We start from the raw sequence: 20,544 nt of genomic DNA on the forward strand, positions 1-20,544 counted from the left end.
ATCCATTGTGTGGTTTTCACCAGAAACGTTTCTGAGTGTCCATTTTTGAAACGTACAAATATTCCTGCAAAATCAGCCAAAATGCGAATTCCGATTTACTCACCTGTTATCAGGAGAGAACCCAGTGCTGCATCTTTTAGAGCAGCACTGACCCTGAAAAGTAATTCTAAGCGTACTTACCAGGAACTTGTATTTCCTTCCATAGGAATCCATTGTGTGGTTTTCGCCAGAAGAGTTTCCAAGTGTCCATTTTTGAAACGTACAAGTATTCCTCTAAAGTCAGTTAAACTACGAATTCCCATGTACTCACCTGTTATCAGGATAGAACCCAGTGCTGCATCTTTTAGAGCAGCAATTACCCTGAAAAGTAATTGTAAGCGTACTTACCAGTAACTTGTATTTCCTTCCATAGGAATCCATTGTGTGGTTTTCACCAGAAACGTTTCTGAGTGTCCATTTTTGGAACGTACACATATTCCTCTAAAATCAGCCGAACTACGAATTCCGATTTACTCACCTGTTATCAGGAGAGAACCCAGTGCTGCATCTTTTAGAGCAGCACTGACCCTGAAAAGTAATTCTAAGCGTACTTACCAGTAACTTGTATTTCCTTCCATAGGAATCCATTGTGTGGTTTTCATCAGAAAAGTTTCCAAGTGTCCATTTTTTAAACGTACAAATATTCCTCTAAAATCAGCCGAACTACGAATTCCGATTTACTCGCCTGTTATCAGGAGAGAACCAAGTCCTGCATCTTTTGGAGCAGCACTGACCCTGAAAAGTAATTCTAAGCGTACCTACCAGTAACTTGTATTTCCTTCCATAGGAATCCATTGTGTGGTTTTCACCAGTAAAGTTTCCAAGTGTCCATTTTTGAAACGTACACATATTCCTCTAAAATCAGCCGAACTACGAATTCCGATTTACTCACCTGTTATCAGGAGAGAACCCAGTGCTGCATCTTTTAGCCCAGCACTGACCCTGAAAAGTAATTCTAACCGTACTTACCAGTAACTTGTATTTCCTTCCATAGGAATCCATTGTGTGGTTTTCACCAGAAAAGTTTCCAAGTGTCCACTTTTTTAAACTTACAAATATTCCTCTAAAATCAGCCGAACTTTGAATTCCGATTTACTCACCTGTTATCAGGAGAGAACCCAGGGCTGCATCTTTTAGCCCAGCACTGACCCTGAAATGTAATTCCAATCGTACTTACCAGTAACTTGTATTTCCTTCCATAGGAATCCATTGTGTGGTTTTCACCAGAAAAGTTTCCAAGTGTCCATTTTTGAAATGTACAAATATTCTTTTAAAATCAGTCGAATTCCGAATTCCGATGTACTCACCTGTTATCAGGAGAGAAACCAGGGCTGCATCTTTTAGCCCAGCACTGACCCTGAAATGTAATTCCAATCGTACTTACCAGTAACTTGTATTTCCTTCCATAGGAATCCATTGTGTGGTTTTCACCAGAAAAGTTTCCAAGTGTCCATTTTTGAAATGTACAAATATTCTTCTAAAATCAGTCGAATTCCGAATTCCGATTTACTCACCTGTTATCAGGAGAGAAACCAAGGCTGCATCTTTAAGCCCTGCACTGACCCTGAAAAGTAATTCCAATCGTACTTACCAGTAACTTGTATTTCCTTCCATAGGAATCCAATGTGTGGTTTTCACCAGTAAAGTTTCCAAGTGTCCATTTTTAAAACATACACATATTCCTCTAAAATCAGCCGAACTACGAATTCCGATTTACTCACCTGTTATCAGGAGAGAACCCAGTGCTGCATCTTTTAGCCCAGGACTGACCCTGAAAAGTAATTCTAACCGTACTTACCAGTAACTTGTATTTCCTTCCATAGGAATCCACTGTGTGGTTTTCACCAGAAAAGTTTCCAAGTGTCCACTTTTTTAAACTTACAAATATTCCTCTAAAATCAGCCGAATTCCGAATTCCGATTTACTCACCTGTTATCAGGAGAGAAACCAGGGCTGCATCTTTTAGCCCAGCACTGACCCTGAAAAGTAATTCCAATCGTACTTACCAGTAACTTGTATTTCCTTCCATAGGAATCCATTGTGTGGTTTTCACCAGAAAAGTTTCTGAGTGTCCATTTTTGAAACGTACAAATATTCCTCTAAAATCAGCCAAAATGCGAATTCCGATTTACTCACCTGCTATCAGGAGAGAACCCAGTGCTTCATCTTTTAGAGCAGCACTGACCCTGAAAAGTAATTCTAAGCGTACTTACCAGTAAATTGTATTTCCTTCCATAGGAATCCATTGTGTGGTTTTCACCAGAAAAGTTTCCAAGTGTCCATTTTTGAAACGTACAAATATTCCTCTAAAATCAGTTAAACTACGAATTCCGATGTACTCACCTGTTATCAGGATAGAACCCGGTGCTGCATCTTTTAGAGCAGCACTGACCCTGAAAAGTAATTGTAAGCGTACTTACCAGTAACTAGTATTTCCTTCCAAAGGAATCCATTGTGTGGTTTTCACCAGAAAAGTATCCAAGTGTCCATTTTTGAAACATACAAATATTCCTCTAAAATCAGCCAAAATGCGAATTCCGATTTACTCACCTGTTATCAGGAGAGAAACCAGGGCTGCATCTTTAAGCCCTGCAGTGACCCTGAAAAGTAATTCCAATCGTACTTACCAGTAACTTGTATTTCCTTCCATAGGAATCCATTGTGTGGTTTTCACCAGAAAAGTTTCTGAGTGTCCATTTTTGAAACGTAAAAATATTCCTCTAAAATCAGCCAAAATGCGAATTCCGATTTACTCACCTGTTATCAGGAGAGAACCCAGTGCTTCATCTTTTAGAGCAGCACTGACTCTGAAAAGTAATTCTAAGCGTACTTACCAGTAACTTGTATTTCCTTCCATCGGAATCCATTGTGTGGTTTTCAGCAGAAGAGTTTCCAAGTGTCCATTTTTGAAACGTACAAATATTCCTCTAAAATCAGTTAAACTACGAATTCCGATGTACTCACCTGTTATCAGGATAGAACCCAGTGCTGCATCTTTTAGAGCAGCACTGACCCTGAAAAGTAATTGTAAGCGTACTTACCAGTAACTTGTATTTCCTTCCATAGGAATCATTGTGTGGTTTTCACCAGAAAAGTTTCTAAGTGTCCATTTTTGAAACGTACAAATATTCCTCTAAAATGAGCCGAACTACGAAATCCGATTTACTCACTTGTTATCAGGAGAGAACCAAGTCCTGCTTCTTTTAGGGCAGCACTGACCCTGAAAACTAATTCTAAGCGTACTTACCAGTAACTTGTATTTCCTTCCATAGGAATACATTGTGTGGTTTCCACCAGAAAAGTTTCTAAGTATCCATTTTTGAAACGTACAAATATTCCTCTAAAATTAGCCGAAATACGAATTCCGATTTACTCACCTGTTATCAGGAGAGAACCCTTGGCTGCATCTTTTAGCCCAGCACTGACCCTGAAAAGTAATTCTAAGCGTACCTACCAGTAACTTGTATTTCCTTCCATAGGAATCCATTGTGTGGTTTTCACCAGAAAAGTTTCTAAATGTCCATTTTTGAAACGTACAAATATTCCTCTAAAATCAGCCAAACTACGAATTCCAATTTACTCACCTGTTATCAGGAGAGAACCCAGTGCTGCATCTTTTAGAGCAGCACTGATCCTGTAAAGTAATTGTAAGCATACTTACCAGTAACTTGTATTTCCTTCCATAGTAACCCACTGTGTGGTTTTCACCAGAAAAGTTTCCAAGTGTCCACTTTTTTAAACTTACAAATATTCCTCTAAAATCAGCCGAACTTTGAATTCCGATTTACTCACCTGTTATCAGGAGAGAACCCAGGGCTGCATCTTTTAGCCCAGCACTGACCCTGAAAAGTAATTCCAATCGTACTTACCAGTAACTTGTATTTCCGTCCATAGGAATCAATTGTGTGGTTTTCACCAGAAAAGTTTTTAAGTGTCCATTTTTGAAACATAGACATATTCCTCTAAAATCAGCCGAACTACGAATTCCGATTTACTCACCTGTTATCAGGAGAGAACCCAGTGCTGCATCTTTTAGAGCAGCACTGACCCTGAAAAGTAATTCTGAGCGTACTTACCAGTAACTTGTATTTCCTTCCATAGAAATCCATTGTGTGGTTTTCACCAGAAAAGTTTCTAAGTGTCCATTTTTGAAACGTACAAATATTCCTCTAAAATCAGCCGAAATACGAATTCCGATGTACTCACCTGTTATCAGGAGAGAACCCAGTGCTGCATCTTTTAGAGCAGCACTGATCCTGTAAAGTAATTCTAAGCATACTTACCAGTAACTTGTATTTCCTTCCATAGTAACCCACTGTGTGGTTTTCACCAGAAAAGTTTCCAAGTGTCCATTTTTGAAATGTACAAATATTCCTCTAACATCAGCCGAACTAAGAATTCTGATTTACTCACCTGTTATCAGGAATGAACTCAAGGCTGCATCTTTTAGCCCAGCACTGACCCTGAAAAGTAATTCTAAGCGTACTTACCAGTAACTTGTATTTCTTTCCATAGGAATCCATTGTGTGGTTTTCACCAGTAAAGTTTCTAAGTGTCCATTTTTGAAACGTACAAATATTCCTCTAAAATCCGCCGAACTGCGAAATCCGATTTATTCACCTGTTATCAGGAGAGAACCAAGTCCTGCATCTTTTAGAGCAGCACTGACCCTGAAAACTAATTCTAAGCGTACTTACCAGTAACTTGTATTCCTTCCATAGGAATACATTGTGTGGTTTTCACCAGAAAAGTATCCAAGTGTCCTTTTTTGAAACGTACAAATATTCCTCTAAAATCAGCCAAACTACTAATTCCGATTTACTCACTTGTTATCAGGAGAAAACCCAGTGCTGCATCTTTTAGACCAGCACTGACCATGAAAAGTAATTCTAAGCGTACTTACCAGTAACTTGTATTTCCTTCCATAGGAATCCATTGTGTGGTTTTCACCAGAAAAGTTTCTAAGTGTCCATTTTTGAAACGTGCAAATATTCCTCTAAAATCAGCCAAACTACGAATTCCAATTTACTCACCTGTTATCAGGAGAGAACCCAGTGCTGCATCTGTTAGAGCAGCACTGATCCTGTAAAGTAATTCTAAGCATACTTACCAGTAACTTGTATTTCCTTCCATAGTAACCCACTGTGTGGTTTTCACCAGAAAAGTTTCCAAGTGTCCATTTTTGAAATGTACAAATATTCCTCTAACATCAGCCGAACTATGAATTCTGATTTACTCACCTGTTATCAGGAATGAACTCAAGGCTGCATCTTTTAGCCCAGCACTGACCCTGAAAAGTAATTCTAAGCATACTTACCAGTAACTTGTATTTCCTTCCACAGGAATCCATTGTGTGGTTTTCACCAGAAAAGTTTCCAAGTGTCCATTTTTGAAATGTACAAATATTCTTCTAAAATCAGCCGAAGTACTAATTCCAATTTACTCACCTGTTATCAGGAGAGAAACCAGGGCTGCATCTTTAAGCCCTGCACTGACCCTGAAAAGTAATTCAAATCGTACTTACCAGTAACTTGTATTTCCTTCCATAGGAATCATTGTGTTGTTTTCACCAGAAAAGTTTCTGAGTGTCCATTTTTGAAACGTCCAAATATTCCTCTAAAATCAGCCGAACTACGAATTCCGATTTACTCACCTGTTATCAGGAGAGGACCCAGTGCTGCATCTTTTAGCCCAGCACTGACCCTGAAAAGTAATTCTATGCATACTTACCAGTAACTTGTATTTCCTTTCATAGGAATCCATTGTGTGGTTTTCACCAGAAAAGTTTCCAAGTGTGCATTTTTTAAACTTACAAATATTCCTCTAAAATCAGTTGAACTACGAATTCTGATTTACTCACCTGTTATCAGCAGAAAACCCAGTGCTGCATCCTTTAGACCAGCACTGACCATGAAAAGTAATTCTAAGTGTACTTACCAGTAACTTGTACTTCCTTCCATAGGAATCAATTGTGTGGTTTTCACCAGAAAAGTTTTTAAGTGTCCATTTTTGAAACGTACACATATTCCTCTAAAATCAGCCGAACTACGAATTCTGATTTACTCACCTGTTATCAGGAGAGAACCCAGTGCTGCATCTTTTAGAGCAGCACTGACCCTGAAAAGTAATTCTAAGCATACTTACCAGTAACTTGTATATCCTTCCATAGGAATCCATTGTGTGGTTTTCATCAGAAAAGTTTCCAAGTGTCAATTTTTTAAACGTACAAATATTTCTCTAAAATCAGCCGAACTACGAATTCCGATTCACTCACCTGTTATCAGGAGAGAACCCAGTGCTGCATATTTTAGCCCAGCACTGCCCCTGAAAAGTAATTCTAAGCGTACTTACCAGTAACTTGTATTTCCTTCCATAGGAATCCATTGTGTGGTTTTCATCAGAAAAGTATCCAAGTGTCCATTTTTGAAACGTACAAATATTCCTCTAAAATCAGCCGAACTACGAATTCCGATTTACTCACCTGTTATCAGGAGAGAACCAAGTCCTGCATCTTTTAGAGCAGCACTGACCTTGAAAAGTAATTCTAAGCGTACCTACCAGTAACTTGTATTTCCTTCCATAGGAATCCATTGTGTGGTTTTCACCAGTAAAGTTTCCAAGTGTCCATTTTTGAAACGTACAAATATTCCTCTAAAATCAGCCGAACTACGAATTCCGATTTACTCACCTGTTATCAGGAGAGAACTCAGTGCTGTATCTTTTAGCCCAGCACGGACCCTGAAAAGTAATGCTAACCGTACTTACCAGTAACTTGTATATCCTTCCATAGGAATCCATTGTGTGGTTTTCACCAGAAAAGTTTCCAAGTGTCCACTTTTTTAAACTTACAAATATTCCTCTAAAATCAGTTGAACTACGAATTCTGATTTACTCACCTGATATCAGGAGAAAACCCAGTGCTGCATCCTTTAGACCAGCACTGACCATGAAAAGTAATTCTAAGTGTACTTACCAGTAACTTGTACTTCCTTCCATAGGAATCCATTGTGTGGTTTTCACCAGAAAAGTTTCTAAGTGTCCATTTTTGAAACGTACAATTATTCCTCTAAAATCAGCCGAACTACGAAATCCGATTTACTCACCTGTTATCAGAAGAAAACCCAGTGCTGCATCTTTTAGACCAGCACTGACCATGAAAAGTAATTCTAAGCGTACTTACCAGTAACTTGTACTTCCTTCTATAGAAATCCATTGTGTGGTTTTCACCAGAAAAGTTTCTAAGTGTCCATTTTTGAAACTTACAAATATTCCTCTAAAATGAGCCGAAATACGAATTCCGATTTACTCACCTGTTATCAGGAGAGAACCCAGGGCTGCATCTTTTAACCCAGCACTGACCCTGTAAAGTAATTCTAAGCATACTTACCAGTAACTTGTATTTCCTTCCATAGTAACCCACTGTGTGGTTTTCACCAGAAAAGTTTCCAAGTGTCCATTTTTGAAATGTACAAATATTCCTCTAACATCAGCCGAACTATGAATTCTGATTTACTCACCTGTTCTCAGGAATGAACTCAAGGCTGCATCTTTTAGCCCAGCACTGACCCTGAAAAGTAATTCTAAGCATACTTACCAGTAACTTGTATTTCCGTCCATAGGAATCCATTGTGTGGTTTTCACCAGAAAAGTTTCCAAGTGTCCATTTTTGAAATGTACAAATATTCTTCTAAAATCAGCCGAACTACTAATTCCGATTTACTCACCTGTTATCAGGAGAGAAAACAGGGCTGCATCTTTAAGCCCTGCCCTGACCCTGAAAAGTAATTCAAATCGTACTTACCAGTAACTTGTATTTCCTTCCATAGGAATCATTGTGTGGTTTTCACCAGAAAAGTTTCCAAGTGCCCATTTTTGAAATGTACAAATATTCTTCTAAAATAAGCCGAACTACAAATTCTGATTTACTGACCTGTGATCAGGAGAGAAACCAGGGCTGCATCTTTTAGCACAGCACTGACCCTGAAAAGTAATTCTATGCATACTTACCAGTAACTTGTATTTCCTTCCATAGGAATCCATTGTGTGGTTTTCACCAGAAAAGTTTCTAAGTGTCCATTTTTGAAACATACAAATATTCCTCTAAAATCAGCCAAACTATGAATTCCGATTTACTCACCTGTTATCAGGAGAGAACAAAGTGCTGCATCCTTTAGAGCAGCACTGACCCTGAAAAGTCATTCTAAGCGTACTTACCAGTAACTTGTATTTCCTTCCATAGGAATCCATTGTGTGGTTTTCACCAGAAAAGTTTCCAAGTGTGCATTTTTTAAACTTACAAATATTCCTCTAAAATCAGTTGAACTACAAATTCTGATTTACTCACCTGATATCAGGAGAAAACCCAGTGCTGCATCCTTTAGACCAGCACTGACCATGAAAAGTAATTCTAAGTGTACTTACCAGTAACTTGTACTTCCTTCCATAGGAATCCATTGTGTGGTTTTCACCAGAAAAGTTTCTAAGTGTCCATTTTTGAAACGTACAATTATTCCTCTAAAATGAGCCGAACTTTGAATTCCGATTTACTCACCTGTTATCAGGAGAGAACCCAGGGCTGCATCTTTTAGCCCAGCACTGACCCTGAAAAGTAATTCCAATCGTACTTACCAGTAACTTGTATTTCCTTCCATAGGAATCAATTGTGTGGTTTTCACCAGAAAAGTTTTTAAGTGTCCATTTTTGAAACATAGACATATTCCTCTAAAATCAGCCGAACTACGAATTCCGATTTACTCACCTGTTATCAGGAGAGAACCCAGTGCTGCATCTTTTAGAGCAGCACTGACCCTGAAAAGTAATTCTGAGCGTACTTACCAGTAACTTGTATTTCCTTCCATAGGAATCCATTGTGTGGTTTTCATCAGAAAAGTTTCCAAGTGTCCATTTTTTAAATGTACAAATATTCCTCTAAAATCAGCCGAACTACGAATTCCGATTCACTCACCTGTTATCAGGAGAGAACCCAGTGCTGCATCTTTTAGCCCAGCACTGCCCCTGAAAAGTAATTCTAAGCTTACTTACCAGTAACTTGTATTTCCTTCCATAGGAATCCATTGTGTGGTTTTCATCAGAAAAGTATCCAAGTGTCCATTTTTGAAACATTCAAATATTCCTCTAAAATCAGCCGAACTACGAATTCCGGTTTACTCACCTGTTATCAGGAGAGAACCAAGTCCTGCATCTTTTAGAGCAGCACTGACCCTGAAAAGTAATTCTAAGCGTACCTACCAGTAACTTGTATTTCCTTCCATAGGAATCCATTGTGTGGTTTTCACCAGTAAAGTTTCCAAGTGTCCATTTTTGAAACGTACAAATATTCCTCTAAAATCAGCCAAACTACGAATTCCGATTTACTCACCTGTTATCAGGAGAGAACCCAGTGCTGCATCTTTTAGCCCAGCACTGACCCTGAAAAGTAATTCTAACCGTACTTACCAGTAACTTGTATATCCTTCCATAGGAATCCATTGTATGGTTTTCACCAGAAAAGTTTCCAAGTGTCCATTTTTGAAACGTACAAATATTCCTCTAAAATCAGCCAAACTACAAATTCCAATTTAGTCACCTGTTATCAGGAGAGAACCCAGGGCTGCATATTTTAGCCCATCACTGACCCTGAAAAGTAATTCCAATCGTACTTACCAGTAACTTGTATTTCCTTCCATAGGAATCCATTGTGTGGTTTTCACCAGAAAAGTTTCTGAGTGTCCATTTTTGAAACGTACAAATATTCCTCTAAAATCAGCCAAAATGCGAATTCCGATTTACTCACCTGTTATCAGGAGAGAACTCAGTGCTGCATCTTTTAGAGCAGCACTGACCCTGAAAAGTAATTCTAACAGTACTTACCAGTAACTTGTAATTCCTTCCATAGGAATCCGTTGTATGGTTTTCATCAGAAAAGTATCCAAGTGTCCATTTTTGAAATGTACAAATATTCCTCTAAAATCAGTTGAACTACAAATTATGATTTACTCACCTGATATCAGGAGAAAACCCAGTGCTGCATCCTTTAGACCAGCACTGACCATGAAAAGTAATTCTAAGTGTACTTACCAGTAACTTGTACTTCCTTCCATATGAATCCATTGTGTGGTTTTCACCAGAAAAGTTTCTAAGTGTCCATTTTTGAAACGTACAATTATTCCTCTAAAATGAGCCGAACTTTGAATTCCGATTTACTCACCTGTTATCAGGAGAGAACCCAGGGCTGCATCTTTTAGCCCAGCACTGACCCTGAAAAGTAATTCCAATCGTACTTACCAGTAACTTGTATTTCCTTCCATAGGAATCAATTGTGTGGTTTTCACCAGAAAAGTTTCCAAGTGTCCATTTTTGAAACGTACAAATATTCCTCTAAAATCAGCCAAACTACGAATTCCGATTTACTCACCTGTTATCAGGAGAGAACCCAGTGCTGCATCTTTTAGCCCAGCACTGACCCTGAACAGTAATTCTAACCGTACTTACCAGTAACTTGTATATCCTTCCATAGGAATCCATTGTATGGTTTTCACCAGAAAAGTTTCCAAGTGTCCATTTTTGAAACGTACAAATATTCCTCTAAAATCAGCCAAACTACAAATTCCAATTTAGTCACCTGTTATCAGGAGAGAACCCAGGGCTGCATATTTTAGCCCATCACTGACCCTGAAAAGTAATTCCAATCGTACTTACCAGTAACTTGTATTTCCTTCCAAAGGAATCCATTGTGTGGTTTTCACCAGAAAAGTTTCTGAGTGTCCATTTTTGAAACGTACAAATATTCCTCTAAAATCAGCCAAAATGCGAATTCCGATTTACTCACCTGTTATCAGGAGAGAACTCAGTGCTGCATCTTTTAGAGCAGCACTGACCCTGAAAAGTAATTCTAACAGTACTTACCAGTAACTTGTATTTCCTTCCATAGGAATCCGTTGTATGGTTTTCATCAGAAAAGTATCCAAGTGTCCATTTTTGAAACGTACAAATATTCCTCTAAAATCAGTTGAACTACAAATTCTGATTTACTCACCTGATATCAGGAGAAAACCCAGTGCTGCATCCTTTAGACCAGCACTGACCATGAAAAGTAATTCTAAGTGTACTTACCAGTAACTTGTACTTCCTTCCATAGGAATCCATTGTGTGGTTTTCACCAGAAAAGTTTCTAAGTGTCCATTTTTGAAACGTACAATTATTCCTCTAAAATGAGCCGAACTTTGAATTCCGATTTACTCACCTGTTATCAGGAGAGAACCCAGGGCTGCATCTTTTAGCCCAGCACTGACCCTGAAAAGTAATTCCAATCGTACTTACCAGTAACTTGTATTTCCTTCCATAGGAATCAATTGTGTGGTTTTCACCAGAAAAGTTTTTAAGTGTCCATTTTTGAAACATAGACATATTCCTCTAAAATCAGCCGAACTACGAATTCCGATTTACTCACCTGTTATCAGGAGAGAACCCAGTGCTGCATCTTTTAGAGCAGCACTGACCCTGAAAAGTAATTCTGAGCGTACTTACCAGTAACTTGTATTTCCTTCCATAGGAATCCATTGTGTGGTTTTCATCAGAAAAGTATCCAAGTGTCCATTTTTGAAACGTACAAATATTCCTCTAAAATCAGCCGAACTACGAATTCCGATTTACTCACCTGTTATCAGGAGAGAACCAAGTCCTGCATCTTTTAGAGCAGCACTGACCTTGAAAAGTAATTCTAAGCGTACCTACCAGTAACTTGTATTTCCTTCCATAGGAATCCATTGTGTGGTTTTCACCAGTAAAGTTTCCAAGTGTCCATTTTTGAAATGTACAAATATTCCTCTAAAATCAGCCGAACTACGAATTCCGATTTACTCACCTGTTATCAGGAGAGAACTCAGTGCTGTATCTTTTAGCCCAGCACTGACCCTGAAAAGTAATTCTAACCGTACTTACCAGTAACTTGTATATCCTTCCATAGGAATCCATTGTGTGGTTTTCACCAGAAAAGTTTCCAAGTGTCCACTTTTTTAAACTTACAAATATTCCTCTAAAATCAGTTGAACTACGAATTCTGATTTACTCACCTGATATCAGGAGAAAACCCAGTGCTGCATCCTTTAGACCAGCACTGACCATGAAAAGTAATTCTAAGTGTACTTACCAGTAACTTGTACTTCCTTCCATAGGAATCCATTGTGTGGTTTTCACCAGAAAAGTTTCTAAGCGTCCATTTTTGAAACGTACAATTATTCCTCTAAAATCAGCCGAACTACGAAATCCGATTTACTCACCTGTTATCAGAAGAAAACCCAGTGCTGCATCTTTTAGACCAGCACTGACCATGAAAAGTAATTCTAAGCGTACTTACCAGTAACTTGTATATCCTTCCATAGGAATCCATTGTATGGTTTTCACCAGAAAAGTTTCCAAGTGTCCATTTTTGAAACGTACAAATATTCCTCTAAAATCAGCCAAACTACGAATTCCAATTTAGTCACCTCTTATCAGGAGAGAACCCAGGGCTGCATCTTTTAGCCCATCACTGACCCTGAAAAGTAATTCCATTCGTACTTACCAGTAACTTGTATTTCCTTCCATAGGAATCCATTGTGTGGTTTTCACCAGAAAAGTTTCTGAGTGTCCATTTTTGAAACGTACAAATATTCCTCTAAAATCAGCCAAAATGCGAATTCCGATTTACTCACCTGTTATCAGGAGAGAACTCAGTGCTGCATCTTTTAGAGCAGCACTGACCCTGAAAAGTAATTCTAACCGTACTTACCAGTAACTTGTATTTCCTTCCATAGGAATCCATTGTATGGTTTTCACCAGAAAAGTTTCCAAGTGTCCACTTTTTTAAACTTACAAATATTCCTCTAAAATCAGCCGAACTTTGAATTCCGATTTACTCACCTGTTATCAAGAGAGAACCCAGGGCTGCATCTTTTAGCCCAGCACTGACCCTGAAAAGTAATTCCAATCGTACTTACCAGTAACTTGTATTTCCTTCCATAGGAATCCATTGTGTGGTTTTCACCAGAAGAGTTTCCAAGTGTCCATTTTTGAAACTTACAAATATTCCTCTAAAATCAGTTAAACTACGAATTCCGATGTACTCACCTGTTATCAGGATAGAACCCAGTGCTGCATCTTTTAGAGCAGCACTGACCCTGAAAAGTAATTGTAAGCGTACTTACCAGTAACTTGTATTTTCTTCCATAGGAATCCATTGTGTGGTTTTCACCAGAAAAGTATCCAAGTGTCCATTTTTGAAACATACAAATATTCCTCTAAATTCAGCCAAAATGCGAATTCCGATTTACTCACCTGTTATCAGGAGAGAACCCAGGGCTGCATCTTTTAGCCTAGCACTGACCCTGAAAAGTAGTTCTATGCATACTTACCAGTAACTTGTACTTCCTTCCATAGAAATCCATTGTGTGGTTTTCACCAGAAAAGTTTCTAAGTGTCCATTTTTGAAACGTACAAATATTCCTCTAAAATCAGCCGAAATGCGAATTCCGATATACTCACCTGTTATCAGGAGAGAACCCAGGGCTGCATCTTTTAGCCCAGCACTGATCCTGAAAAGTATTTCTAAGCATACTTACCAGTAACTTGAATTTCCTTCCATAGGAATCCATTGTGTGGTTTGCACCAGAAAAGTTTCCAAGTGTCCATTTTTGAAATGTACAAATATTCTTCTAAAATCAGTCGAATTAGGAATTCCAATTTACTCACCTGTTATCAGGAGAGAAACCAGGGCTGCATCTTTAAGCCCTGCACTGACCCTGAAAAGTAATTCAAATCGTACTTACCAGTAACTTGTATTTCCTTCCATAGGAATCATTGTGTGGTTTTCACCAGAAAAGTTTCTGAGTGTCCATTTTTGAAATGTACAAATATTCCTCTAAAATCAGCCGAACTACGAATTCCGATTTACTTACCTGTTATCAGGAGAGGACCCAGTGCTGCATCTTTTAGCCCAGCACTGACCCTGAAAAGTAATTCTAAGCGTACTTACCAGTAACTTGTATTTCTTTCCATAGGAATCCATTGTGTGGTTTTCACCAGTAAAGTTTCTAAGTGTCCATTTTTGAAACGTACAAATATTCCTCTAAAATCAGCCGAACTACAAAATCCGATTTACTCACCTGTTATCAGGAGAGAACCAAGCCTGCATCTTTTAGAGCAGCACTGACCCTGAAAACTAATTCTAAGCGTACTTACCAGTAACTTATATTTCCTTCCATAGGAATACATTGTGTGGTTTTCACCAGAAAAGTATCCAAGTGTCCATTTTTGAAATGTACAAATATTCCTCTAAAATCAGCCAAACTACTAATTCCGATTTACTCACCTGTTATCAGGAGAAAACCCAGTGGTGCATCTTTTAGACCAGCACTGACCATGAAAAGTAATTCTAAGCGTACTTACCAGTAACTTGTATTTCCTTCCATAGGAATTCATTGTGTGGTTTTCACCAGAAAAGTTTCTAAGTGTCCATTTTTGAAACGTACAAATATTCCTCTAAAATCAGCCAAAATGCGAATTCCGATTTACTCACCTGTTATCAGGAGAGAACCCAGTGCTGCATCTTTTAGCCAAGCACTGACCCTGAAAAGTAATTCTAACTGTACTTACCAGTAACTTGTATTTCCTTCCATAGGAATCCATTGTGTGGTTTTCACCAGAAAAGTTTCCAAGTGTCCACTTTTTTAAACTTACAAATATTCCTCTAAAATCAGCCGAACTTTGAATTCCGATTTACTCACCTGTTATCAGGAGAGAACCCAGGGCTGCATCTTTTAGCCCAGCACTGACCCTGAAAAGTAATTCCAATCGTACTTACCAGTAACTTGTATTTCCTTCCATAGGAATCCATTGTGTGGTTTTCACCAGAAAAGTTTCTGAGTGTCCATTTTTGAAATGTACAAATATTCCTCTAAAATCAGCCAAAATGCGAATTCCGATTTACTCACCTGTTATCAGGAGAGAACCCAGTGCTTCATCTTTTAGAGCAGCACTGACCCTGAATAGTAATTCTAAGCGTACTTACCAGTAACTTGTATTTCCTTCCATAGGAATCCATTGTGTTGTTTTCACCAGAAGAGTTTCCAAGTGTCCATTTTTAAAACGTACAAATATTCCTCTAAAGTCAGTTAAACTACGAATTCCAATGTACTCACCTGTTATCAGGATAGAACCCAGTGCTGCATCTTTTAGAGCAGCACTGACCCTGAAAAGTAATTGTAAGCGTACTTACTAGTAACTTGTATTTCCTTCTATAGGAATCCATTGTGTGGTTTTCACCAGTAAAGTTTCTAAGTGTCCATTTTTGATACGTACAAATATTCCTCTAAAATCAGCCGAACTACGAAATCCGATTTACTCACCTGTTATCAGGAGAAAACCCAGTGCTGCATCTTTTAGCCCAGCACTGACCCTGAAAAGTAATTCTAAGCGTACTTACCAGTAACATGTACTTTCTTTCATAGGAATCCATTGTGTGGTTTTCACCAGAAAAGTTTCTAAGTGTCCACTTTTGAAACATACAAATATTCTTCTAAAATCAGCCAAAATACGAATTCCGATTTACTCACCTGTTATCAGGAGAGAACCCAGGGCTGCATCTTTTAGCCCAGCACTGACCCTGAAAAGTAATTCTAAGCGTACTTACCAGTAACTTGTATTTCTTTCCATAGGAATCCATTGTGTGGTTTTCACCAGTAAAGTTTCTAAGTGTCCATTTTTGAAACGTACAAATATTCCTCTAAAATCAGCCGAACTACAAAATCCGATTTACTCACCTGTTATCAGGAGAGAACCAAGCCTGCATCTTTTAGAGCAGCACTGACCCTGAAAACTAATTCTAAGCGTACTTACCAGTAACTTGTATTTCCTTCCATAGGAATACATTGTGTGGTTTTCACCAGAAAAGTATCCAAGTGTCCATTTTTGAAACGTACAAATATTCCTCTAAAATCAGCCAAACTACTAATTCCGATTTACTCACCTGTTATCAGGAGAAAACCCAGTGGTGCATCTTTTAGACCAGCACTGACCATGAAAAGTAATTCTAAGCGTACTTACCAGTAACTTGTATTTCCTTCCATAGGAATTCATTGTGTGGTTTTCACCAGAAAAGTTTCTAAGTGTCCATTTTTGAAACGTACAAATATTCCTCTAAAATCAGCCAAAATGCGAATTCCGATTTACTCACCTGTTATCAGGAGAGAACCCAGTGCTGCATCTTTTAGCCAAGCACTGACCCTGAAAAGTAATTCTAACTGTACTTACCAGTAACTTGTATTTCCTTCCATAGGAATCCATTGTGTGGTTTTCACCAGAAAAGTTTCCAAGTGTCCACTTTTTTAAACTTACAAATATTCCTCTAAAATCAGCCGAACTTTGAATTCCGATTTACTCACCTGTTATCAGGAGAGAACCCAGGGCTGCATCTTTTAGCCCAGCACTGACCCTGAAAAGTAATTCCAATCGTACTTACCAGTAACTTGTATTTCCTTCCATAGGAATCCATTGTGTGGTTTTCACCAGAAAAGTTTCTGAGTGTCCATTTTTGAAATGTACAAATATTCCTCTAAAATCAGCCAAAATGCGAATTCCGATTTACTCACCTGTTATCAGGAGAGAACCCAGTGCTTCATCTTTTAGAGCAGCACTGACCCTGAATAGTAATTCTAAGCGTACTTACCAGTAACTTGTATTTCCTGTTATAGGAATCCATTGTGTTGTTTTCACCAGAAGAGTTTCCAAGTGTCCATTTTTAAAACGTACAAATATTCCTCTAAAGTCAGTTAAACTACGAATTCCAATGTACTCACCTGTTATCAGGATAGAACCCAGTGCTGCATCTTTTAGAGCAGCACTGACCCTGAAAAGTAATTGTAAGCGTACTTACTAGTAACTTGTATTTCCTTCTATAGGAATCCATTGTGTGGTTTTCACCAGTAAAGTTTCTAAGTGTCCATTTTTGATACGTACAAATATTCCTCTAAAATCAGCCGAACTACGAAATCCGATTTACTCACCTGTTATCAGGAGAAAACCCAGTGCTGCATCTTTTAGCCCAGCACTGACCCTGAAAAGTAATTCTAAGCGTACTTACCAGTAACATGTACTTTCTTTCATAGGAATCCATTGTGTGGTTTTCACCAGAAAAGTTTCTAAGTGTCCATTTTTGAAACATACAAATATTCTTCTAAAATCAGCCAAAATACGAATTCCGATTTACTCACCTGTTATCAGGAGAGAACCCAGGGCTGCATCTTTTAGCCCAGCACTGACCCTGAAAAGTAATTCTAAGCGTACTTACCAGTAACTTGTATTTCCTTCCATAGGAATCCATTGTGTGGTTTTCACCAGAAAAGTTTCTAAGTGTCCATTTTTGAAACGTACAAATATTCCTCTAAAATCAGCCGAACTACTAATTCCGATTTACTCACCTGTTATCAGGAGAGAAACCAGGGCTGCATCTTTAAGCCCTGCACTGACCCTGAAAAGTAATTCAAATCGTACTTACCAGTAACTTGTATTTCCTCCCATAGGAATCATTGTGTGGTTTTCACCAGAAAAGTTTCTGAGTATCCATTTTTGAAACATACAAATATTCCTCTAAAATCAGCCGAACTACGAATTCCGATTTACTCACCTGTTATCAGGAGAGGACCCAGTGCTGCATCTTTTAGCCCAGCACTGACCCTGAAAAGTAATTCTATGCATACTTACCAGTAACTTGTATTTCCTTCCATAGGAATCCATTGTGTGGTTTTCACCAGAAAAGTTTCTAAGTGTCCATTTTTGAAACGTACAAATATTCCTCTAAAATCAGCCAAACTACGAATTCTGATTTACTCACCTGATATTAGGAGAAAACCCAGTGCTGCATCCTTTAGACCAGCACTGACCATGAAAAGTAATTCTAAGTGTACTTACCAGTAACTTGTACTTCCTTCCATAGGAATCCATTGTGTGGTTTTCACCAGAAAAGTTTCTAAGTGTCCATTTTTGAAACGTACAATTATTCCTCTAAAATGAGCCGAACTTTGAATTCCGATTTACTCACCTGTTATCAGGAGAGAACCCAGGGCTGCATCTTTTAGCCCAGCACTGACCCTGAAAAGTAATTCCAATCGTACTTACCAGTAACTTGTATTTCCTTCCATAGGAATCAATTGTGTGGTTTTCACCGGAAAAGTTTTTAAGTGTCCATTTTTGAAACATAGAAATATTCCTCTAAAATCAGCCGAACTACGAATTCCGATTTACTCACCTGTTATCAGGAGAGAACCCAGTGCTGCATCTTTTAGCCCAGCACTGCCCCTGAAAAGTAATTCTAAGCTTACTTACCAGTAACTTGTATTTCCTTCCATAGGAATCCATTGTGTGGTTTTCATCAGAAAAGTATCCAAGTGTCCACTTTTGAAACGTACAAATATTCCTCTAAAATCAGCCGAACTACGAATTCTGATTTACTCACCTGTTATCAGGAGAGAACCAAGTCCTGCATCTTTTAGAGCAGCACTGACCCTGAAAAGTAATTCTAAGCGTACCTACCAGTAACTTATATATCCTTCCATAGGAATCCATTGTATGGTTTTCACCAGAAAAGTTTCCAAGTGTCCATTTTTGAAACGTACAAATATTCCTCTAAAATCAGCCAAACTACGAATTCCAATTTAGTCACCTGTTATCAGGAGAGAACCCAGGGCTGCATTTTTTAGCCCATCACTGACCCTGAAAAGTAATTCCAATCGTACTTACCAGTAACTTGTATTTCCTTCCATAGGAATCCATTGTGTGGTTTTCACCAGAAAAGTTTCTGAGTGTCCATTTTTGAAACGTACAAATATTCCTCTAAAATCAGCCAACATGCGAATTCCGATTTACTCACCTGTTATCAGGAGAGAACTCAGTGCTGCATCTTTTAGAGCAGCACTGACCCTGAAAAGTAATTCTAACCGTACTTACCAGTAACTTGTATTTCCTTCCATAGGAATCAATTGTGTGGTTTTCACCGGAAAAGTTTTTAAGTGTCCATTTTTGAAACATAGAAATATTCCTCTAAAATCAGCCGAACTACGAATTCCGATTTACTCACCTGTTATCAGGAGAGAACCCAGTGCTGCATCTTTTAGCCCAGCACTGCCCCTGAAAAGTAATTCTAAGCTTACTTACCAGTAACTTGTATTTCCTTCCATAGGAATCCATTGTGTGGTTTTCATCAGAAAAGTATCCAAGTGTCCACTTTTGAAACGTACAAATATTCCTCTAAAATCAGCCGAACTACGAATTCCGATTTACTCACCTGTTATCAGGAGAGAACCAAGTCCTGCGTCTTTTAGAGCAGCACTGACCCTGAAAAGTAATTCTAAGCGTACCTACCAGTAACTTGTATATCCTTCCATAGGAATCCATTGTATGGTTTTCACCAGAAAAGTTTCCAAGTGTCCATTTTTGAAACGTACAAATATTCCTCTAAAATCAGCCAAACTACGAATTCCAATTTAGTCACCTGTTATCAGGAGAGAAACCAGGGCTGCATCTTTAAGCCCTGCACTGACCCTGAAAAGTAATTCAAATCGTACTTACCAGTAACTTGTATTTCCTTCCATAGGAATCATTGTGTGGTTTTCACCAGAAAAGTTTCTGAGTGTCCATTTTTGAAATGTACAAATATTCCTCTAAAATCAGCCGAACTACGAATTCCGATTTACTTACCTGTTATCAGGAGAGGACCCAGTGCTGCATCTTTTAGCCCAGCACTGACCCTGAAAAGTAATTCTAAGCATACTTACCAGTAACTTGTATTTCTTTCCATAGGAATCCATTGTGTGGTTTTCACCAGTAAAGTTTCTAAGTGTCCATTTTTGAAACGTACAAATATTCCTCTAAAATCAGCCGAACTACGAATTCCGATTCACTCACCTGATATCAGGAGAAAACCCATTGCTGCATCCTTTAGACCAGCACTGACCATGAAAAGTAATTCTAAGTGTACTTACCAGTAACTTGTACTTCCTTCCATAGAAATCCATTGTATGGTTTTCACCAGAAAAGTTTCCAAGTGTCCATTTTTGAAACGTACAAATATTCCTCTAAAATCAGCCAAAATACGAATTCCGATGTACTCACCTTTTATCAGGAGAGAACCCAGTGCTGCATCTTTTAGAGCAGCACTGATCCTGTAAAGTAATTCTAAGCATACTTACCAGTAACTTGTATTTCCTTCCATAGTAACCCACTGTGTGGTTTTCACCAGAAAAGTTTCCAAGTGTCCATTTTTGAAATGTACAAATATTCCTCTAACATCAGCCGAACTATGAATTCTGATTTACTCACCTGTTATCAGGAATGAACTCAAGGCTGCATCTTTTAGCCCAGCACTGACCCTGAAAAGCAATTCTAAGCGTACTTACCAGTAACTTGTATTTCTTTCCATAGGAATCCATTGTGTGGTTTTCACCAGTAAAGTTTCTAAGTGTCCATTTTTGAAAC

The sequence above is a fragment of the Triturus cristatus genome, chromosome 1_1 (genome assembly GCF_964204655.1).
Source record: "Triturus cristatus chromosome 1_1, aTriCri1.1, whole genome shotgun sequence".
NCBI classification, from domain to species: Eukaryota; Metazoa; Chordata; class Amphibia; order Caudata; family Salamandridae; genus Triturus; species Triturus cristatus.